The 24777-nt window shown below is 45.1% G+C and overlaps 1 long non-coding RNA gene across 2 annotated transcripts in view; it reads left to right on the top strand.

Moving 5' to 3' along the window:
* The window catches only part of LOC147828988 (uncharacterized), a 69480-nt gene that overhangs the window by 29279 nt on the left and 15424 nt on the right, over positions 1-24777 (top strand). Inside the window, exon 3 of one of the 2 annotated variants that reach the window (XR_015449766.1) lies at positions 21863-21940. The exons of the other annotated variant lie outside the window; for it this stretch is intronic. This is a non-coding gene — a long non-coding RNA (uncharacterized LOC147828988). The remainder of the gene's footprint in view (positions 1-21862; positions 21941-24777) is intronic. 2 annotated transcript variants of the gene reach the window in all.

Below are 24777 nucleotides of genomic sequence, written 5' to 3'. Positions count from 1 at the left end.
GTGCTTATTGTTTGGTCCAGTGGTGTTGTGATGGACCACCCTGCCCAGGAGAAAGCACAGAATTCTTTGCAGGTCAGTAGTTGATGATAATGAGTCTCAGGATGAGAGTTTTGCACTCTAATTGCTTTTGGTATCAGAGTGAAGAGAAAGCCTTTGTGCCAGTGGTGATGCCAGAGCACAGTGCAGTGTTCTTGCAGAGCAAAGGATAAGGTTTTAGCATGGTGCGGTTTGCCTTCCTTTCAGATATCTGCAGTGATGAAAAAATGTTTGTTGTGGTGAGATTGCTGATGATAGATGAGACCTCTGTGCATGTAGCCTGGCTACAGGGCATGATATTCCTTAGAAAGGTAAAAAATGAGCCTCTACGTAACCTGGCCATGTGATGTTTTTTCACCATGAATGCTGCTGAGGGCCAGAGTCATGATCAGATCTTGTGAGATCTTCAGCCATGGAATATCTTAGTTTTTTCTGATGAACTTTGGAGAAGGGACTTTTCTTTTCCCTGCTGTTTGACATGTATGTCAGTGGAGGTAAACCAATAGAGACTTCTCAATGGCTATGAGGCTGCATCCCATTGTCATGTAGAATGGCTGGACCATTCTTCATGGCCAAATGTGCTTTTCATGCTCACAGTCAGAGAGAGGAAGGTAGAAATTATTGATAGTATCCAAATATTCATCACTATAGTTATTGACCCTCAGAACTTCTTCATATTTTCATTTAAGGGAGAAAGAATTCTCTCAGTAGGCTTTATCCTTGGAGTTCTAGAAAGACCCATGTCTTTAAGGAAGTAAGTAGATTTTTTTTTAAGTTCTTTTATTGGTACATTTTAGGTATACAATTCATTTACATTTATCATTGGGTGTTTGTACCTGTACATGATGTATCTTGGTTCTTATTTTTTCCCCATTACCTGTGCACCCTTCACATCCTCCACCCTTCCATATTTACATAGATTTCATTTCCATTTTTTTTTTCTTTTCTCATAGGTTTTCCTTTCCCTCTTTTCCTTTCCCCTTCCCCTCCTTTCACTCCTTCGTCTTTGGGCCTTTTTTCCTATTTCAAATTATCACTTATTCATTTTAATCATTTTAACCCTTGTTTACACTCTCAGTTTCTCACACTAGTGAAACTATTTGGTATTCACACATGTGTGTCCTATTTATTTCACTTAAGAGTATGGCCTTGATATGCATCCATTTAGCTATCAATAACTCTAGTTTTTCATTCTTTATGGCTGAGTAGTACTCCATTTTATAAATAAACCACATTTTCTTCATCCAGGTTCCAGTTGATGGGCACTTGGGCTGCTTCCAAGCTTTAGCTATTACAAACTGTGCCACAATAAACATGGGTGCACATATATCACTGTGGTATGACTCTTTGAATTCTTTGGGGAAGATACCCTGCAGGGGAATAGCTGGGTCCAATGGGACCTCTAGTCCTAGTTCTTTGAGGTATCTCCATACTGACTTACACAGCAGTTGCACCAGTCTGCACTCCCACCAACAATGGAGAAGGGTTCCTTTCTCCCCACACCCCTGCCAGCATTTGTTATTGGTTGATTTCTTGATAGCAGCCATTCTTTCTGGGGTGAAGTGGAATCTCAGTGTTGTTTTCATCTGCACCTCTCAAATGTTGAGTGATGTTGACCAGTTTTTCATATATTTGTTTGCTGCTTTTACTTCCTCGTTTGAGAAATGTCCATTCATTTCAGATGCCCATTTTTGAACTGGGTCTTTCAAATTGGGGGGGGGTCTGATTTTTTTCAATTCTTTATATAATTCTAGATAGTAGTCCTTTGTCTGAGGTACAGCTGCAAAATTTTTTTCCCCATATTGTAGGTTGTCTGTTAGCTCTTTTGGTGGTTTCTTTTGCAGTGCAGAAGCTTTTTAATAAGATGAGATCCCAGTTGTTGATTCTTTCTGCTAGTTCCCGTGCTACTGAGGTTTTGTTCATGAAGTCTTTTCCTATGCCAGTGTCTTCAAGAGTTCTACCTAACTCATCTTCCAGCAAGTTTAGTGTTTCTGTCTTAATATTTATATCTTTAATCCAGTTCAATCTTAGTTTAGTGCATGGTGATAGGTATGGGTCTAGTTTCAATCTTTGGCAGGTTGAAATCCAGTTTTTCCAACACCATTTATTGAACAGACTGTCTTTCCTCCAATGATGGTGATTGGCTCCTTTGTCAAAGATGAGGTGCCTGAGCATGTCTGGAGTTGTTTCTGCATCTTCTAATCTATTCCACTGATCCTCGGGTCTGTTCCTTTGCCAGTACCATGCTGATTTTATCACAGTGGCTTTGTAGTAGAGTTTCAAGTTGGGGATTGTGATACCCCCAGCCATGTCTCTGTTGCCTAGAATTGCTTTAGCTATTCTAGGTCTCTTGTGGTTCCAAATGAATTTTTGGATTGTTTTCTCTAGTTCTGTGAAGTATATTGTTGGAATTTCGATTGGCATTGCATTGAATCTATATAGCAGTTTTGGAAGTATGGCCATTTTCACTATATTGGTTCTTCCTACCCAGGAGCAAGGGATATCTTTCCATTTTCTTGTATCCTCTTCAATCTCTTTTAACAGAGTGCTGTAATTTTCAGTGTAGAGGTCTTTTGCTTCGTTTGTTAGATTGACTCCTAGATATTTCATTATTTTGGGTGCTATTGTGAAAGGAATTGTTTCCTTAATTTCTCTCTCAGTGAGTCTGTTATTTGTGTACACGAAGGCTATTGTTTTTTGAGTGTTGACCTTGTATCCAGCTACTCTACGGAAACTGTCAATTAACTCTCGAAGTCTTTTGGCTGAGTTTTTTGGGTCTTCTTTTATTTATTTATTTATTTATTAAATTCTTTTATTGGTACATTGTAGGTATACAACACAATTAGTTTTCTTATTGGGAATTGTACCTTTACATAATCCATCTTGGTTCTTATGTTTCCCCATTCCTAGCCCTCCCTTCACCCCCTCCACCCTTCCCTATTTACAAAGACTTTATTTCCATTTTTTCCATTTCTCATCATTTTCCCTTTCCCTTCTTTCCATGCTCCTGCCCCTCCCACTATCCTTACCACTTTGGAGCTTTTCTTCCTATTTTGCATTATCAATTATTCTTTCTAATCGTTGGTACATTTTAGGTATACAGTATAATGACATTCATCATTGGAAATTTGCAACTTTACATAGTCTCTCTTGGTTCTTATTTTTCACCCTTGCCCAGCCCTCCCTTCAACCCCTCCATTCCTCCCTATTTACAAAGATTTTGTTCCTATTTTTCCGTGTTCTCATATTAATCCCATTCTCTTCTATCCTTTCCCCAATCCCTCCCACTTCCTTCCCCTTTGCCCCTTTTCTTCGTATTTCGCATTACCTATTATACGTTTAGTCCTTATTTACACTTTCAGTTTCTCACACCAGAGAAACTATTCGGTATTTATTCATGTGTGTCCTATTTATTTCACTTAGGATTATTGCCTCAATGCGCATCCACTTAGCTATAAATGTATCTAATTTCTCATTTTTTATGGCTGAGTAGTACTCCATTTTATTAAAAAACCACATTTTCTTGATCCAGTCTCCAGTTGATGGGCATTTGGGCTGTTTCCAAGTTTTAGCTATTACAAACTGTGCTGCTATGAACATGGGCGCACATATTATCACTGTGGTATGATTCTTTTAACTCTTTGGGGAAGATCCCCAGCAGTGGAATAGTGGGGTCAAATGGGACTTTCCGTCCTAGTTCTTTGAGGTATCTCCATACTGATTTCCACAGTGGTTGCACCAGTCTACACTCCCACCAGCAGTGGAGCAGGGTTCCTCTTTCCCCACCTCCCTGCCAGCATTTGTTATAGGTTGATTTCATGATAGCAGCCATTCTTTCTGGAGTGAAGTGGAATCTCAGCATTGTTTTCATTTGCATCTCTCAAATGACCAGTGATGTTGAACATTTTTTCATGTATTTATTTGCTATTTCTACTTCTTTGTCTGAGAAATGTCTGTTCATTTCAGATGCCCATTTTTGGATTGGGTCTTTAAATTTGGGAGGTCTGATCTTTTTAAGTTCTTTATAGATTTGAGATAGTAGACCTTTGTCTGAGGAAGAGCAGGTGAAGATTTTTTCCCACATTGTGAGTTGTCTCTTCACACTGCTGGTGGTTTCTCTTGCTGTACAGAAGCTTTTTAATAAGAAGAGATCCCACTTGTTGATTGTTTGTGCTAGTTCACAGGCAACTGAGGTTTTGTTCATAAAATCTTTTCCTACACCAATGTCTTCAAGGGTTCTACCTAACCTCTGTTCCAACTGGTTCAGAGTTTCTATTTTAATATTTAGATGTTTAATAAATTTTGATTTAAGTTTAGTGCATGGCAAAAGATATAGGTCTAGTTTTAATCTTTGGCAAATTGAAGCCCAATTTTTCCACCACCGTTTATTAAAGAGGCTATCTTTCCTCCAGTGAGGCTGTTTGGCTCCTTTATCAAAGATGAGATGACTGAGTGTGTACGGCATTGTTTCTGCATCTTCTAATCTGTTCCACTGGTCCTCAGGTCTGTTTCTTTGCCTGTACCATGCTGTTTTCATCACAGTAGCTTTGTAGTGTAGTTGCAGGTTGGGGATTGTGATACCCCCTGCCATGTCTCTGTTACCTAGGATTGCTTTTGCTATTCTGGGTCTCTTCTTGTTCCAAATGAAGTTTTGGATTGTTTTCTCAAGGTCCTTGAAGTATGCTGGTGTGATCTCAATTGGAATTGCATTAAATCTATCTAGCAGTTTTGGAAGTATGGCCATTTTCACTATATTAACCCTTCCTACCCAGAAGCAGGGGATGTCTGTCTATTTTCTGATAGCATCTTCAGTCTCTTTTTTCAGAGTGCCATAGTTTTCACACAAGAGGTCTTTGATTTCTTTCGTTAGGTTGATTCCTAGGTATTTCAGTTTTTTGGATGGTATTGTGAAAGGAATTATTTGCCCTATTTCTCTCTCAGTGAGTCTGTCATTGGTGTAGAGGAAAGCTATTGATTTTTTTGCATTGACCTTGTAACCAGCTACTTGACTGAATTTGGTTATTAAGTCTAGAAGACTTTTGGTGGAGTTCTTGGGGTCTTCTCTATAGAGTATCATGTCAACTGCAAACAATGACAATTTGACTTCTTCACTTCCTATCTTTATTCCTTTTATTTCTTTCTCTTGTCTAATTGCCGTAGCTAATGTTTCCAAAACTATATTGAACAAGAGTGGTGATAGTGGACATCCTTGTCTTGTTCCTGATTTTAGTGTGAAGGATTTCAGTTTTTGACCATTTAGTATGATATTGGCTGTTGGTTTTTCATAGATGGTTTCTTTCAGTTTGAGGTAGAGACTATCTATTTCAATTTTTTGTAGGGTTTTTATCATAAATGCATGTTGGATTTTGTCAAATGCTTTTTCTGCGTCTATGGAGATAATCGTATGGTTTTTGTCCTTGGCTCTATTGATATAGTGTATTACATGGATTGATTTGCATGTATTGAACCATCCCTGCATCCCTGGGATGAATCCCACTTGATCAGGGTGTACGATCTTCTTGGTGATCTTCTGCATTGTTTGCCAGTATCTTTTTAAGGATTTTTGCATCTATGTTCATTAGTGAGATTGGCCTATAGTTCTCCTTTTCAGTTGGGTCTTTCTCTGCTTTGGGGATCAAGGTGATGCTTGCTTCTAAGGATGAATTGGGGAGTATTGCTTCCCTTTCAATTTCATTGAAGAGTGTAAACAGTAGTGGCAGTAGTTCCTCTCTATATGTCTTGTAAAATTCAGCAGTGAAGCCATCAGGGCCCAAGCTTTTCTTAGTTGATAAGTTTTTAATTACATTTTCAATTTCATTGGTTGATATTGGGTTGTTCAGAATTTTTAGGTCTTCGTTCAACTTGGGTAATTCATATGTGTCTAGGAATCTGTCCATTTCTTCTGTGTTGTCCATCTTATTGGCATATAGGTTCTGGAAGTAGGTATTGATGATCCTCTGGATTTCTGCTGGGTCTGTTGTAATTTCACCCTTTTCATTCCTAATTGCATGGATTTGGGCCTTTTCTTTCCTTTTTCTTACAAGGTTGGCTAAGGGTTTGTCAATTTTGTTGATAGTTTTGAAGAACCAACTCTTGGCTGCAATGATTTTTTGTATCATTCTCTTAGTCTCCTTTGCATTGATTTCTCCTCTGCTCTTTAAAATGTCCTCCCTTTTATGAGCTCTGGGGTTGTCCTGTTCTTCTTTTTCTAGAAGCTGGAGGTTCAGCATCAGGTTGTTATATTGGGCTTGTTCTGTTTTCCTAATATGTGTATTCACTGCTATGGATGTCCCTCATGACGCTGCTTTCATTGTGTCCCATAGATTCCAATATGTTCTATTGTCATTGTCATTTAATTGAAGGAACTGTCTGATTTCTTCTTTAATTTCCTCTGTGACCCACTGGTTATTCAGAAGTGTGTTGTTCAATTTCCATGTGGATATGAATTTTTTGAGTTTCTTTTGCTAGGGATCTCCAATTTCACTGCACTATGGTCTGATAATATACAGGGGATAATTTCAACTCCTTTGCACTTACTTAAACATGTTCTATGTGTGAGTATGTGGTCTATTTTTGTGAATGAACCATGTGCAGCTGAGAAGAATGTTTATTCTAATTTTGTGGGGTAGAAGACTCTGTAAGCATCTGTTAAGTTCATTTGTTCAAGAGTTCCATTGAGTTCTAGTATTTCATTGCTTATTTTTTGTCTAGTTGATCTATTTGTGACACAGGGGTGTTGAGCTCTCTCCACTTTGGGAGTGGCACGGTGCCATGCTGGAATCCTCTCCCGTGGCAGGAGATGTGATAAGGTGGATGGAACACATTCTTTTTCCTTCCTGTGAGCAGTTCTGAGCCATTTTGGAAGCATCCCATTTCTGGGAGTGACCATATGGTGGCCAGGAAGCCACCTCCACTTTGGTAGTGCAGTGGGGCCATGCCATAATCCTCCACGGTGGCAGGAGATGTTGTAAAGTAGATGAAATGCATTCTGCTTTTTATCATGAGCTGTTCTGAGCCATTCTGGAAGCATCCCTTTAGCTGGCATTGGACATACTATGGACAGCAAGCTGCCTTGACTACTGGAGCATGGTATTGCCAGACCAGAATACTCTGCCGTACCAGGAGGTGTGGTATAGCAGGTCAAAAGATTTCCCTTTTTTCCTGTGAGTGTTTCTGAGCCTTTACAGGAGCATCCCTTAAACTGTGATCATCAGTAGGGTGGCCCGGAGTCTGCCTCCACTCTGGGAACAGCATGGTGCCATGTCAGAATCCTCCCCTGTTGCAAGACATTTGGTAACATAGATGGAACACATTCTGATTTTTCCTGTGAGTGGTTCTGAGCCATTTTGGAAGCAACATATTAGATGGGAGTGGCAGATGTTGGCCAGGAAGATGCCTCCACGGCAGTAGCGCAATTTTGCCATCTCAAAATATACCCCCGTGGCAGGAGATGTGGAAAGGTGGATGGAACACATTCTCTTTTTTGCTGTGAGAAGCTCTGAGACATTTCAGAAGCAACCCATTAGCTGGGAGTGGTAGCATGTTGGCCAGGAAGATGCCCCTACTTAGAGAGTCTCATTGTGCCATCCCAAAAATGTTCCCCCATGGCAGGAGATGTGGAAAGGTGGGTGGAACACATTCTCTTTTTTCCTGTGATTGGCTCTGATCCATTTCAGAAGCATCCCATTAAATGGGAGTGTCCATAATGTGGCCCAGAAACAGCCTCCACTAAGGTAGCAGCAAGGTACCATCCCACAATTTTTGCTCTGGCCAGGAGATATGGGAAGATACATAAAATGCAATCTCTTTTTTACTTTGAGAGGTTCTGAATGAATTTGGAAGCATCCTGTTAGCTGAGACCAGGCTTATGTCAAACCGAAAGGCACTTCCTTTACAGGAGCAGTGTAGTGCCAGGCCAGGAACATCCCCTGTGGCAGGAGATGTGGTATCACAGATCAAATGTGATCTCTTTTTTCCTGTGAGAGATCCTGAGCCATTTCAAAGCACCCTGCTAGCTTGGAGTGGCTGTACAGTTGCCAGCAAGCAGCCTCCACATCGAGAGTGGCATTGTGACATACCAAAATATTCCCCATTGGTGAGAGATGCAGTAAGGGGGGTGGAACCCATTCTCTTTTTGGCTGTGAGGGATTCTGAGCAATTTCGGTAGCATCCCATTAGCTGGGAGTGACTGTACGGTGTCCTTGAAAGTGACTCTTTTTGGGAGCAGTGTGTTCCCAGGCCAGAATCCTCCACCCTGGCAGCACATGTGGTGAAGTGGATGGAACGCAGTTCTCTTTTCCTGTGAGCAGTTCTGCGCCATTTCAGAAGCATCCCATTAGCTGGGAGCGGCCATACAGTGGCCCGGTAACCATGGTCCCCATGACAAGGTATCACTAGGGATCATGCAACATCTTAGAAAAAAGCCTAGAGTCCCGAGAGCTGATGGAGGAAAAGAGGCAGTTGTAGACATCCAGAGAAAATTGAAAGCACCTTCTTACTACTTAGCTTGGCCACTTGGTTCCAGTGCTCCATCACCCTGGCCCTGTCTCCAGCCCTCGTGCTGGAACCCCCAAACAGGAGGTGATCATACAGTTGGCCACATGTACATAAGAGAGCTTGAAGGGCCAGGGATGTAGCTGAGTGGCACCATGCCTGCCTCACCAGCACAAGGTCCTGAGTTCAATCCTCGGTACCAAAAGTAAGAAAAAACAAAAATGCCAAAACAAAAACAACTCATAGTACAGCTTATATATATTACGAGTTTTAGATTTATATATAATTAAGATGGCCACCCAGTTCTTCCATTTCCTGTTATTAATGTCATCCATTAGTCTAGTACATCCTGTACAAGGAGTGAGCAAATATTGATGTATAATTACTACCGAAGATCCACATTCACCACTTGCTCTCCACAACAATCTGCAGTCCCATCCGGGCTGCCACATTGCATTTCATTGTTGCATCCCTCAGATGCCCCTTGACTAATGTTTTCACAATTTTCCCTTTTTTCGTTTGGTATGAGCTGACAGTTTGGAGGATGACTGAGCTGATATCTTATAGAATGTCCCTCAATTTAAGTTTTCCTGATGTTTCCTTCCTGATGAGATGAGGGTTACATGTTTGGGTGCGTGGCTTTCTGCAGGTGTTCCATGTTCCTGACTGCACCCTCATCCTGGGTTCTCCAGTGCACCTTTGGCTTAACTCTCACAGCTGCATGCACTGCCCTCTCAGGGACACCCAGCCTGGCCTGCCAGGCCTTCTTTGGAAATTTGGGTGGAAGCCTTCCTGACTCAACTCTTGCATTCTGCATATCTGTGGAAACAGCACCCTGTAGATGACACAAAGTTCTACCACTGGCTCCAAGCAGTCCTCAGGCCTTTGTGCATCATGGCTGCAGAAGCATCCATGGGCCTGGATGGCGGAGCACTGTGAACTGAATGAATCCCAGGGAACCCTTCTCAAACAGGGTGCCCTGGGGCTCTCCTCTTAAAACAAAGTCTTTCCCTTTTGCAACTGTGAGCCTTGGAAAGGTTGGGCCTTGTGGGTTCCTTATATGTCTTCTGGGCATCTTTTCCATTGTCCTATTGTGAAGTACTTGGATTCTTTTTGTGCTAATCTTTGATCCACCAGGCTGTCCATTGCTCCATCTTTACAGGCCTTTCTTTGGGGTGGGGGTGGGGGGCTGAAAAGTTTTTCAATGGGCTTTTGCTCCTCATTTTCAGCACAAACCTGGCTCAAAGTAGCAAGCAGCATCCATGCTATGGCCTGATATTTAGGCTACCTTGATATTTTCTCCATCAGATGAATGATTCTTCCACCCTTCGTATCAGTCTCACACAAATCTCAGGACACGAACACAATACAGTCCTATTTTCTGCTGGAGCACAACACACATGGCCTGGATCCAACTGCCACTGGCATCCTTCATCTCAACTGAAACCTCCTAAGTCTGGCCTTTCTCATCTGCAATCTCTCTGCATTTTGGTCTTCTGAGCTCAGACCAGAATCTTCCATCAAGCTCAGATTAGAGCATTCTGGGGCTGCTTCTCCAGGTGGCATCTCCAAACCTTTCCAAACTGCTGTGGACCACTTCCACAAGCCTCGGAACCACCTGGTGAGGTAGAGTCGCTGCAGTGACTGGCAGACTTCTTGTACCAACATCTGTATCACCCACTTTCTTGTCCCTGAACACAATATTCAGCACTACACATTAAGGGAAGAGAGGTTTGTTTCAGCTCACATTTCAGTTCATAGTTAGCTAGTTCCAGGATGGCAGGATGGCATGTCAGAGGTGCACATTGATAGAAATGCTGCTTGCCTGGTGGAGGCCAGGAGGCACATGGTAAAGTGTGGGCCAGGGAGCAAGATACACCCTCCCAGGTCACACCCGCGCTGACCCACCTCTTCCAACCAGGCCCACATCCTCACACCAAGCCTGGCGTAGCACCCCCATCACCCAGTCACCCTCTGGAAGCCCTCACCTCTGGGTGCAAGGGGCTTGAGGTGGACTTCCAGATAGAATCCATGACCTGTCATTTCCATAAAAGGATGCAATTTCTGATAAGTGATCTAGAAGTGTTATAAGAAATCTAGGAAATATTTAGAGCATAAAACCTTACAATTCATTGAAGACAATTTTCTTTTCAGTAATGCACGTTATGATGGACAGAATGGGAGTTAGTACTGATGATGAGTCTTTATTTTAATGTTTTGCTCCAACGCCCTGTTTTGTTTGCAGTAGTAGTTTGGTCCTTGAAGTATTTATAACTGTGGAATGAGTGCACAGATGGGTTTCTGAACTGTGTTTCTTTCCTCATTTTTCTTTTGGTCACTTGTACCTGCGTCAGCAGGAGATATGAATTTCACAGAAGCATTGACTAGTGATAATCAAGAAGAGTGTGGCTATCAGGGCTATTTCAGCTTAGGTGATCTCAGACCGACTCAGGTGTGGATGTCAAGGATGTGTGTATGTGACATGTGTTTCACACCTAAATGTTTGAATTAGAAATGCAACAAAGAATGGAAGCTGGGACTGTATTGGGAGAGGATTTAGGCAACGTAATGTCTGAGGAAGAGGGTGGGATGTGTACGTTTATGGCCAGGGACAGTTGGAACCATGTAACAGACACTTTTTGTCAGGCACAGTTGTAGGAACATCACAGCTTATTTTGGGAGAACACCTCCACCTTCAACCCAAGACCTCCATTGTGTACATTTGGGAGGGGATTTTGTTTGGATTAAACCCAATGAGGATAGTCATTTCCATGGTTATACAGGTTGGTTTTGAACAAATCCTTTACACAAACCCAATCAGAACAAACGTGAAGAATGTTATTTGAAATGATGGAAATGAGAGCCTTCTCATCTTGGGAAATCATCTGAGAGCTGCTAGGGCCCGAGGGAAGCCTGGAATAGATAAGAGAAGGTATGCCTAAGAACCCAGAAGTGGAGCCAGGTCTGAGGAAGGAGAACAACACAGTGAATGCTGGAAGTTTTTTCATGCTTCCTGAAGTCAGATGTCAGAATTGAACAGACAAACCAGCTTCTCGTTACTTAAGGCTTTCAAATTTATTTCTTACTTTTAGCCTGAAATATGGTTAAATGATATGGGTCCCAAATTTGGCCATAACAGATGAATGAATGGATTACGGGTGACGTGATTTAAAAAAATCACTTTAAAATTTATTCCAGTTGAAAAGGATGCATGCACATGCTGCTGTTGGGATGGGAGAGCCCAATGCCTGTTGTGCCTACGAGGAAGAAAAGGAGCAAGCTAAAGTGGGCTGACTAAGGCTGAAGAACCTCTTCTAGGACACTTGCCATGGCTGAAGAGAAAGGCTGAGGCAACGGATGGACACGGGTAGGAATGGCCAAAGGCTTTTGCCATGGAGACGACCAGGCCCTGAGCAGACAGCAAGCAATACTGTCAGTGTCTTGAGATCAGCAAAGCAGCAGAGGTCTTGGGGCAGAAGGACTGCAGCTTGCAGACTAAGACAGCCCTACACACAAGTGAGGTCACAATGGACCGCCCTTGCTAGCTGGGGAAGAAATCCCAGGAGGACAGGACATGACTGGGCGCTGTGTGGTGGCTGAGCAGCAGGGGAGTCAGGCCCTCCCAGAGACCGATCGAGCCTTTCTAGAGCTCGTGGAAGGCTCAGGACCCCACGGGTCTTGCCAGGTCAGGAGCTCTAGTGTGGCTCAGGTGGGCCCACACCCTCAGGCTGAGGTGGGCACAGGTGCGGCCGGGAAGCTGCCGGGGCCTTGTGGAGAGCATCGGACACAGGCAGAGCCACTCCTGCACCCACACACCCTACTGTTTTTGACCACACACCTGGGGCAGGGGCCTAGACCCGTCCAGGCCTCACCAGGGGCTGCCCCACCGCGTCTCCAGAACCTCCCCAAGAGGCAAGATTGGACCTGCCCCCGAGAGGTGTCACTCATGTGCCGTGCAGGTGTCAAGGGCAGGACCTCGAGGGGAGTGACTTGGTCACCGAGACACGCTACCGGACACTCACAAGTTAATGGAGGATAAGTTGATCTGGGCTCGCACTTGGGAGAGTTTTCAGTCCCTAGTCAGCAGCTCGAAGGCAGCGCAGCATGGCAGAGGGGCCTGGCAGACAGAAAGCAGAGTCCAGGGAGCAGAGGCAGAGAGATGAAGGCTTCCAGGCCCTGAACCAGGCGATTTCTCTCAGCCCGGATCCCGCCTCCTGACAACCCAGGTGTACCACGCCCATGAGGCCATCACCTCCCAGAGGCGGCTTGTGAGTGCATGAGGCTCTGCGGACAGGTAGCTCTAAACTGTCCCCAAGGGAGAGGGATGGGAGGGTGACCTTGGGGGCAGGAGGAGGGGCGCGCATCCCTGCAGATCAGCTTCCCAAGCTGGAGCTCTCTCCTCCTGGGACCAGAGCAGGCGGGGCGTGCAGTGACACCGAGCGGCCACCGGAGGGCACAATAAAAATAAACAACAATGTAAACTGCAGGCCTACTTTCTAATACTGAATCTCCCACCCTCAGCCATAATAGAAGCCTAAATGTACTCGAAAACCTGAAACTAAATCCCCACAAATACCGAAACCCAAAGTGCACCTTGCCCCTTGGTCCCAAGACACTTCCTCACCCTAACTGTAGCGAAACTTTGAGGATGCGACCTCACTTCCTTGGTATTAGAACCCAGTGAAACTGGGTGCCCTTCTGAAGCTGTCTCCCGTCCTGACCCCTTGGAGGGAGACAGAGAAGAGGGGAGGATGAGCTGTTGCCATTTTCCCGCTTTCCGAAGGTCTAGCCACAGAAAGGACCGCAATCCGAGATTTTTCCGACCTTGGCTCGGCTCTGGTCGCAGATATTTCCGGCTAATGTTCAGGAGGAACCCACATGTGAGAGAGGCAGCCCAGTGCCCATCCTGGACGTCAGCGCCAGCCGTGAGCTCTCATGGGCAGTGCTTCCCCTCGCGCTCAGGGTATGTAAGGGGCCTGCTTGGACAGGGGCAGGCTGTGAGGTGTCAGAGCTCTGTCCCGCCGCCCCAACCCCCCGCAGCCCCCACTTCATGGCTGGAGGTACAGCAAACATTGCGGCCTGCTAGGGTACGGATTGTTTTGGACTACTTGGCTTGGAGCCCAGCCCCGAGCACTCCGGTGCACAGAGTTTTGTGCCTGCCTCGCTCAGAAAGGATCATCAGTGTGAAGTGGAAACCCACGTTAGCCTTAGCCTAGTGGGACAAAGTCAGCCGAGGCTAGGACAGTCACAGAGGGCTTGGGGTGGGGTCAGCTTTCCTCTACACCGAGGCACAGAGGACCACACAAGACACGACGCTCTCTCAGAGAGGCAGGGTGGAAGAAAAGCCTGGGCCTCTGACTCTGCTGCTCACTCGTCTCTCCAAAAGCGCCACCTCTCCCATTTTGGAAACCTGGTCCGAATGGCACCATCCACCGGACATTCCCCAAATCAAGATCGAAAGGGCCGGCTTGCAAGTGAACTCACCTGGAGCAGACATGGAGCCTCCCTTGTGCCTTCCCCTTGCTCAGGTGGAATATCTAGAGCCCCACGAGGCCGAAACAGATGGTGAGGGCCACAGCAGTCCGGAAGGCTTTCATGGCTTTTGGTTGGGCATTGGAATCCCCCAAATGGCCAGGATGTCTTTGCTATGCTCCGCAGGGAGCTGGCAAGTGACTGACACTGCTGAGCTTTCCTCCTCCTAGCTCCGGCTCCATGTCCAGAACACCATGGGCCTGCTCTGCAGCCAGAGCCAGCACCAGAGAAAGAGCCTCCTCTGGAGACAGGAGAGAAGCAGAAGCCAGCTCCACAGCACTCCTGCCTCTCTGCTGCCGCTGACGAGGACAGGCCCTTGCAGAAGGTGCGCTTGGCCTTCTCTCCCAAGCTGCCGGCAGAGCAGCTGACCTTGATGGGTTCCGTGAGCAGCTGAGCTCTGTGCGGTGGGGTGGGGTGGGGCGGGGGACACCCATCCTTCTCGCACTGATCTCCTCAGGCCTGACATTCCCAGTTGACCAGATCAAAGTTCCTTCTTCTACCAACTGCATCACCTATACTTGTCTCAGCCCCAAGCCACTCCTGTCCTTGGGTGGAGGTCCACAGTAGAGACAGGGCACTCACATGCCCGCTTCACACAGTGACTGTGATGTCAACTGCGATTGGACAATTGGGAAAGACGGTGGGGACTCAGACCAACTGGCCGAGGAGGGTGTGCCCTGAGGTGCAGGCAGGACCATGTGTCACCTTGCCATCATCCCAGGAGACCTGGCCAGCCTTATCACCTTGTAGGCATTTGAGATTCATGGGTTCTACAGCACACACCCACACAGAGCCCCCAGTCATAGCTGTCCCAGGAAATGTGCCACTGACCGACCTGGGCAAAGGAGCAGAGGGCAGGTGAGGTTGGAAAGAAGACAACAGCTCAGAATGAGCGGGACTGAGATGTCTGCTCGTGCTGGAGGTTTGGGAGGATGGGCACGGGGACAATGCCACTGATTTTCACGTCAGTGCTAGGTCCTAGGTCATAAGTTGGACATCACTAGTGGGCGGTGGAGGAAAACCGGCCATTTGCAGAAGTCTCTGTCCATATCTGCAGCTTCCTGATGTCCAGCTCAGGCCACGGCCACCTGCCTGTGGATGGCTGAAGCCATCGACTCTCTGGGGTGGGTTCTGCCCGTGGGATGCTGTCTTCCTCCACCGGAGCTGTTCAAGAATGTGGTGCCCTGGGACTGCCTGGGCTCCATCTGGACCCGGAGAAACAAAAGGGGCAAAGAACCTCGGGCGCCCACCGTTCGGGCCACTACCACATATTTTCATCACGTGGCCAACTGCACGATCACCTCCTGCTTTGGGGGTCCCAGCACGAGGGCTGGAGACAGGGCCAGGGTGGTGGAGCACTGGATCCGGGTGGCCAAGCTAAGTGGTAAGAGGGTGCTGGCAATTTCCTCTGGACATCTCCAATCTGCCTCTTTTCCTCCGTCAGCTCTTGGGACGGTAGGCTCTTTTCTAAGATGTTCCATGATCCCTAGTGCCTCCTTGTCATGGGGACCCTGACCTCGACTCCTAGGTCATGTGGTGTGGTGGGTGCTGTCATGTGATCTAAGCTTCTTTGAGTCTCACTAAAATCCTCCTCCCCGAAAGATAGCCTATTTAATAATTGGTGCTGGAACAACTGGATTTCAACCTGCCAAAGATTCAAACTAGACCCATACCTATCACCATGCACTAAACTAGCCCCAGCTCCGGGCTCGCCGGTGTCCACACTCGCGTGGCCGTGAGGCGGAAAGGGGCTCCCCCGCAGGCGGGACCCGGTGCTTCCCGGGGACCGGCCAGGCCGGGCTGGAGCCACCCGCACAGCCTGGGACCCAGCACCTCAGGGGCCAAGGTCACCGCGCGGGCTGGCTGCGTGCTCTGCCCTTCGGCACCCAGGGGAGCGAGGAGCTTCCGGGGCGCAGAAGCCCAGCAGAGGCGGCCCCCCTACAGGCCTCCTCCCGGACCAGGACAGCGGGGACACTGCCACGCAGAGGACCGTGTGGAAGCCAGGAGAGCGGCTCAGAGCGCGGGCGAACAGGAAGGGAGGAAGCCGGGACCAGCGCGGCGCAGAATGCACTCTCCCTGTCAGCTCGGCGCAGCCACCGGGGTCCCTGAGAGAGGCCTTCGGGACAAGGAAGGAAGCGCGTGTCGCAGGACGCGGAAGGCCCCGGGCCACAGGAAGGCAGAGCGCCAGGGCGGCGAACAGCTCACTTGAGACCCCCCTGTGCCACTGCCGAGCTCAGCTCAGGCGCCCAGCGGAGCCCTCAGGGCGATGATCCCTGCGGGGGCGTCACTGTGGCCCCAGGAACAAACCATCAGATAACCAGGAAAGGGCAGGGTCCTCCTAGGCAGAGGAGTAAGGAGTGCTTGTTGGAGATGCTCCGCCCGCTGTGCCAGGCCAGCATTCTCTCCGTTTTCCTGGAAGCTAAACCTCTTCCAAACAAAAGTTAATCAAGAAATTTAAAGACCTACATTTAACAAGCAAAAGTTCAGGGTGTGATATCTAAGGTCACTACGGAAAAACCAGAGACCAGATACATCACTCCTAACTGCAAGAGAAAAGGAAAAGTCAGGTGTGGTGGTGCTTCCCAGCAATCTCAGATCTCGGACATGGAGCAAGACCTATCTCTCTCTCTCTCTCTCTCTCTCTCTCTCTCTCTGAAAAAGAAACAGTGAGGTGAATTACTTCTGAAGAAATAACGAAAAGCTTCCAGCCTACTTCGAGGAAGCAAGACAGAGAGGAAGACAGAATAAGGTGGTAGAAATAAGCACGAATATACGAACATATTCTCTTTCCCGTGGCAACCTGAGCGCGGGATCTCAGCGCAGGGCTCTGCTGCCCTCCGGTGGCCGCTCGGTGTCACTGCACGCCCCGCCTGCTCTGGTCCCAGGAGGAGAGAGCTCCAGCTTGGGAAGCTGACCTGCAGGGATGCGCGCCCCTCCTCCTGCCCCCAAGGTCACCCTCCCATCCCTCTCCCTTGGGGACAGTTTAGAGCTACCTGTCCGCAGAGCCTCACGCACTCACAAGCCGCCTCTGGGAGGTGATGGCCTCATGGGCGTGGTACACCTGGGTTGTCAGGAGGCGGGATCCGGGCTGAGAGAAATCGCCTGGTTCAGGGCCTGGAAGCCTTCATCTCTCTGCCTCTGCTCCCTGGACTCTGCTTTCTGTCTGCCAGGCCCCTCTGCCATGCCGCGCTGCCTTCGAGCTGCTGACTAGGCACTGAAACCTCTCCCAAGTGCGAGCCGAGATAAACCTCTCCTCGGTTAACTTGTGTGTGTCCGGTAGCGTGTCTCGGTGACCAAGTCACTCCCCTCGAGGTCCTGCCCTTGACACCTGCACGGCACGTGAGTGACACCTCTCGGGGGCAGGTCCAACCTTGGATCTTGGGGAGGTTCTGGAGACGCGGTGGGGCAGCCCCCTGGTGAGTCCTGGACGGGTCTAGGCCCCTGCCCCAGGTGTGTGGTCAAAAACAGTAGGGTGTGTGGGTGCAGGAGTGGCTCTGCCTGTGTCCGGACGCTCTCCACAAGGCCCCGGCAGCTTCCCGGCCGCACCTGTGCCCACCTCAGCCTGAGGGTGTGGGCCCACCTGAGCCACACTAGAGCTCCTGACCTGGCAAGACCCGTGGGGTCCTGAGCCTTCCACGAGCTCTAGAAAGGCTCGATCGGTCTCTGGGAGGGCCTGACTCCCCTGCTGCTCAGCCACCACACAGCGCCCAGTCATGTCCTGTCCTCCTGGGATTTCTTCCCCAGCTAGCAAGGGCGGTCCATTGTGACCTCACTTGTGTGTAGGGCTGTCTTAGTCTGCAAGCTGCAGTCCTTCTGCCCCAAGACCTCTGCTGCTTTGCTGATCTCAAGACACTGACAATATTGCTTGCTGTCTGCCCAGGGCCTGGTCGTCTCCATGGCAAAAGTCTTTGGCCATTCCTACCCGTGTCCATCCGTTGCCTCGGCCTTTCTCTTCAGCCATGGCAAGTGTCCTAGCAGAGGTTCTTCAGCCTTAGTCAGCCCACTTTAGCTTGCTCCTTTTCTTCCTCGTAGGCACAACAGGCATTGGGCTCTCCCATCCCAACAGCAGCATGTGCATGCATCCTTTTCAACTGGAATAAATTTTAAAGTGATTTTTTAAATCATGTCACCCGTAATTCATTCATTCATCTGTTATGGCCGAATTTGGGACCCATATCATTTAACCATATTTCAGGCTAAAAGTAAGAAATAAATTTGAAAGCCTGAAGCAACGAAAAGCTGGTTTGTTTGTTCAATTCTGACATCTGACTTCAGGAAGGATTAAAAAACTTCCAGCATTCACTGTGTTGTTCTCCTTCCTCAGACCGGGCTCCACTTCTGGGTTCTTAGGCATACCTTCTCCTATCTATTCCAGGCTTCCCTCGGGCCCTAGCAGCTCTCAGATGATTTCCCAAGATGAGAAGGCTCTCATTTCCATCATTTCAAATAACATTCTTCACGTTTGTTCTGATTGGGTTTGTGTAAAGGATTTGTTCAAAACCAACCTGTATAACCATGGAAATGACTGTTCTTATTTGGTTAAATCCGAAATAAACCACTCCTGAAAGTACAGATTGGATGTCTTGGGTTGAAGGTGGAGGTGTTTTCCCAAAAGAAGCTTCGATGTTCCTACAACTATGCATGACAAAAGTGTCTTTTACAGGGTTCCAACTGTCCCTGGGCATAAATGTATACCTCCCAACCTCTTCCTTAGAGAATATGTTGTGTGAATCCTCACCCAATACAATCCCTTAGACTGTTGAATTATTAAAGTAGAAGAGGTGTCTCATTTGGGAGATGTTTCTGAGAATCTCTAAGACCTCTTGGCTACATATGGACAAGGAGTAAATAAAGACCCCTGAGGTTTCTAGCTGGAGGTTCTGGGTTCATAGTAAGACTGCCAACTGGTAGAGGGAATTTCATAAGAGCATGGCAGGTGTAATGATAAAGAGATTGATATTTGACATGCTGTAATAAAAGACCCTATGGAGATTCCATGGGGAACAGGAACCAAAAAAATAAAAGGCCCTTAACTGCAATGAGGGAAAAGGTATCTTTATAGTGGAGAAAGCTGGAAGACACCACCTCAACCCAATGATTGGTCAACACCAAGTCCTATGACATGCCTTCTGAGACAACACAGCCACAGGGATGCAAACCTTATCACGTATGAACTTCTACCTCCAATTCATAACCTGATTTTGAGATATCAGGAGATAACACAGAATAGATGGACACATTATACAAAACAACCATGCTGTCTTCTTAAAAAAAAGTCAATGCCAGACCTGGGGATTTAGCTCAGTGTCAGAGCACTGGCCTAGCATGGATGAAGCTGTGGGTTGGATCCCAAATACTACAAAACAACCTCAAAATGTGAATGTCATTAAAGACAAAGTGAAAAACTGATTATGGCAGCACAACTCATAAGAGAGAAATCTTCTAATCCGCCTTTATGTCTATCAAGGCATGAATGGATATAGAAAATATGGTCTTTACACAAGTGTCATATTAATACTATGTCATATATAAGGATTATCTTGAAGCAAACTTGGTAGAAAATATGTAGGAAAATAGATGCACCTTGAGACCATAATGTTAAGTGAAATAAATCAGACACACATGCTTAAATATGACAAAGTTTCTCTTGTATAAGAAACCCAAAATATAAATAAAGAGGAAAATAAAATAAAAATCAGAGAGATAGATTTTTGCAAAAGGGAAGGGGACCAAGAGATGAATGGAGGAGAAAAAGGATGAAGGGAAAGGAATGGAAAAAGAATTAAGATGTGTTATGTACATTTACCAACTCCCCAAGAGGAATTCAATCATTATGTACTGCAATAATGTACTAATAAAACTTAATAAAGAAAAATGAAAAATGATACCATAGCAAATTGCAGTGTGTAGTCCTGGGTGGGGTCTTGGATCACGCAGATTAAGGGACGTAAAAAATCCCCACTATTGAAGTTCTCCTACAGCCTAGTTGAACTTGTAGGACTCTATGCGTTGATGTCAAGGCATATTTTGCGCCTCCTTCAGTACTACTTCCTGCACATGCGTACTCTTAGGTACCTGCGCAACAATGGGCGTGCATTGTAAGAACATCCGGGCATCACAGGTGTCGTAAGAACATCCGGGAACTTCCCAACTGGCGCGCGCTTGGCGACCGTTAGCAGTACCTTCCGGAGCGGCTGTGGTGCCTGACTGCGGCGGTGGAGTCTCAGTCTTGTGAGAGGTTTCTAAAACTGACGTATGTAAAAAATGTGATTGAGGCCCAGTCCTCCAGACCCCTCTGTACTGAACAAGATTTGCGGGCTTTGCCTCCTCACGTTTCTGTTCGTTCTTTTGGTTTGGCTGTAGGTTGAAAGGGAGGGAAGTGGCTGGCTGCCATGGCGAACCGCTCTCCAGGTGGGGCAGCTTTCCACAGACATGAGTGGCTAGCTGTACTGGGATGGTTCAGACTCAGAGCAAGGGAGGTTTTCCCCAAGACTGTGTCCTAGCAGGCTTAGAAAAAGCAGGTAGAGCCACAGAGTAGACATCCAGTGTATGGGTTATTGGCATGTTTAAAAGATTCCAGAGCAAACGGAAGTTTTTTTAAAGTTGAGGGAAAACATTCAATGGTCGGTTTGAAAACGCCTAGCCCTAGCTAAAGTAAAACTGACAAATCCATCCAGGACCAGGGTATAAGCAACCAATGTTTTAAATTTCGAAAGTAGGGGCCAGGGGTTAACGCAACAGTGCTGCACCTGCCTGGCAAGCGCAAGTTCCTGAGTTCAATTCTTGGTACCAAAAAAAAAAAAAAAAAAAAAATCAATGGTAAAAAATGTCAAAGGTTCTTGGAAAGAATAAAACAATTAAAAAGGAAAAATTATATAAGGCTTTGGTTGAGCGTCACAGGGTAGAGAACTCACAAGACTCTCACTGTGCATGTGTGTGTAATGGTGTGTAATATTTTTACGGGGAAAGCAATACTTATCCAGTCATGTATGAAATCCTCAATTAATTATACAAGAGATAAGAAACTCCCTCCCTCTGATAAAATCAACTCATAGATGCACTACAAATATCTGAAAGATTAATAAAAATTTTTGAAGTAGCGGTGCATGGTAGAAGTCCTGATGGTGAGGATAACATTGAAATTAGGATGTAAGTCCAAAACGACAATTTTAAATGTTTTAAAAGCACTACAAACATTAAAAACCAGCAGTTTGCCATACTAATAAATGTCTGGAAGTGCACAGACACCACTTTGAGCACCTCTTGTAATGGTAGAGGCCAAAGGTAACTTACATTAATCTCACGATGTCTCAATAAATTGAGTATTAAAATATTTATATGTTTTTTTCTGAAGTATGTATACATTATTTTTGGTGGACTATATGTGAAAACATGTTGTACACTTTAAATATGTATAATACAAACATGAGTGTTTGTAAGAACTTTTACTTGTGATTGAAACATTTTAACTATATGAAAGACATTTAAAAATACACACGAATATGCAATTCCAGTATCTCAGTGACATAATTTCTCATTTGTTTGAAATCTTTTAATATTTTTATCCATATGAACATATTGCTAAGTTGATAAAACTATATTTTATGCACTTATACATTTTACAGATTTTGTAATAATAATTTGGAACTATGCCTCTTTTTTCACTTTTTTGTAGAATTTTTAAGAGCTGTGTTACATCCACTGTATTTGTATATTACATGTTTTATTTAATCATTTTCTTATTACTAGATGCCAGTGCTATTTTTTGAAATTATAAATAACTCTGCTCTATGCCACACAGAGGGGTGCCTATAATCCTAGAATCAAGAGGCTGAGACAGGAGGATTTTGGAGAGTGCAGCACCAGTCTGAGTGACATAGTAAGTATAAGGCCGTTTTAGATTACATCACAAGATCCTATCTCAAAAAACAAAGCAAAGAGGGCCGGGGATTTAGTTCAGTGGTTTTGCCACCTGCTGTGCAAGCACAAGGACCCGAGTTCAATCCCTGGTACCAAAACAAAACAAAACAAAACCAATCCAACTTCCCAGGTTAATTTTGGCAAGGAATTTAGCTCAGTGGTTTTGCCACCTGCTACGCAAGCACAAGGACCCGAGTTCGATCACTGGTACCAAAAAGAAAAAAAAAAAAGCAAAGAAACAAAAGCTAAGTCTGCTTTGAGTATATTTTTGTATATGGATTTTTCTCCTTTAAAATTTTCATACTTCTTTTATTCCAAGGTATACATATTCTTTTATTGTGTATCAAGTAATATTTTAGTGTATTTGGTTTTTCCTTTTTAAAAATTATTGAATTGATATTAAATTCTAAAGTTGAAACTTAGAGTTGGAGAAATAGAGCAATCCCAAATATAAATTTGGAATAGGGGGTTTCCTAAGTCAAACAAGTTTATGATACTTGATAAGTATATTCAAAATGTCTCCTTAAACTGTTTTGCCAGTAACATCAGCATGGGTGTGTGCTGCAGTTTTTCTATAGCTTTTCCAGCATATGTATTTTCCTGATTTTTAATAGTATTAATAGATGTCAATTATTTCCTTATTATTATTTGACTTAATTTAACTAGTTCACTCTATGTGAAAAAGCTATGGATGTAAAGAGAACAAAAGACAAAATTTGAAGTCATTTAAAAAGTCAGATACAAACACTTTGATGTTTAGTCAGTAACTTTGTGGAGAAAAAGTCAGAGTTCTTGGCTCTTATCTTTCCATATGTTACATCTGTTCCTCTGCCACATGCAAAACTGGAAGAATTCTAGACAACTGCTTTATAAAATCAAAGAAACTTTAGCTAGATGAACCATTAAAAATCATCTGGTTAGGGACCAGGGATTTAGCTCAGTGGTTCCACTGCCTGCCTTGCAAGCACAAGGTCCCAAGTTTGATCTCCAGTAAAAAAAAGAAAAAGAAGAATCATCTGGTTAAATGATTCATTTTAATAAGATTAAATAAAAACCCATTGAGATTCAAATTATTCAAGATTTTTCAATTAGTAGGTGCCAGGGTGCAATTTAAGACCAAGGTTCCAGACCTTTCTATCAGGCATGCTGCCTTTCTGATGCAAATTCCATCTGGGGGCTAATCATGTACCTACAGTTGTCCTTGACATTTAGGCTGAGAAGTGTAAAATTTAGGCTTAGCGTAATAATTCTTACTAAATAAAATAAGAGAGTGAATTTCTGTGGTCTTGGACTTATGAGTATAAAGCCAAACCTATATCTGAATAGGTTGCACAAAATAAGAAGCACATTTCATGAACTGTCTCTATTAGGCTTATGCAAAGAATTCTGCAGAAGGTGTCTTCAGCATAGTAATTCCAATGGCAGGTGATTAAATCCTCTGGAAGACTGGATCATCACGATCTTGATTTTTTTCTTGCTGTTGATTGTCTTGTTACCTATTCAATATGAGTTTGTTCACCATTTCTAGGCCAAATTAGGAACTGAATTTTACAACTGAAGAAAAGCACCCATTTATTGTATCACCTTTATCATTGCATTTTCAATCTTTCTGGTTTATAAAATGTTCCCACAACCAGTAACACGAGTCTCAGACTTTAATAATCTTTGACAGCAAAGGGCATACTTCAGATTCGAGCCCAGCTTCCATGGTGTAAGCTCAAATCAGCAAAACTGCAGAAAACTGTCCTTCCTCCAATTATTTCCCTATTTCTGATGTCCCCAGGTTAGTGCCTAATGAATATTCAGGCCCAGTCACTTTTGACCTCTGCCTTTTCATCTTTCTTCTGGACAGTAATGCTGCTGGATATCACTGTCTTCCCCTGATGACCACTGATGATTCATCCTATTATGGTCTCCAAGCAAGGTCATTCCTTCTCCAAATTCCTCATATCTAAAATGTGCTAAAATCATCCACTTTATCTTGAAAATCAAGGAAAAGAAACTTAAAACAGAATAATTTACAACAGCCAGGAGAATTAGATAGGTTTAGAACTGACACATCCAAACTGAAACTATGAAACCCTGCCTCATTCCCACATCCATCCTATGGTAGGGAGGCAGATCAGGGAGGCAAGAGACAGGCGACTCTGGGTACCTCCCTACTTTGGGACTGAGGTCCAATTTTTCCCATCTTAGAGAAGGAAGTTCTCCAAACTGTCTCAACCTGGGCCTGGCATTGTTTTACTGCCCTGGAATGTGTTCTTCCCATGATGACTGACAAAAGAAACATCCATACTCTTGGGGGTAGTGGAAATCCTGTATTTGCTTCACAGCTTACACAAGATAATCACAATAGTAGGTTGTATATATTCTGAAGTTTGGGCTATACATTCTTAAATTTATGCCTTTACAGGAAAAAAAGTCATACTCTCTATTGGGTTATCTTGTTCTTTGGGAGCTGTTTTACAACTTTGTAAATGATTGATAATAGATAGAAATGCAAAGCATTTATTGTTTATAAACACCAAATTATTTCCTGTCTGGCAGAGGAGAGAAGCTCAGTCTCTCTCTCCTATGATGGAAAAGCCAATCTTGCCTCAATTTGCACATTCATTTCACTGTTTTTCCCCTATACATTGGACCCTCAAGGTACGACTGGCCTGACATACGAACAACTTGGGTTAGTTAGGTTAATGGACCTAAGTCTGCCTTTTGTTATCTATAGTGTGCACCCAGGTAAATATTCAGATCTCAGCTGTATTGACTTACAACCAACTTGAGTTACAACCAGTCCTT

The sequence above is a fragment of the Heterocephalus glaber genome, unplaced genomic scaffold (assembly GCF_053883595.1).
Source record: "Heterocephalus glaber isolate CG9 unplaced genomic scaffold, H.glaber_assembly_v1.0 deba00000809, whole genome shotgun sequence".
Classification (NCBI taxonomy): domain Eukaryota; kingdom Metazoa; phylum Chordata; class Mammalia; order Rodentia; family Bathyergidae; genus Heterocephalus; species Heterocephalus glaber.
This window is presented reverse-complemented; position numbering and strand designations above follow the sequence as displayed.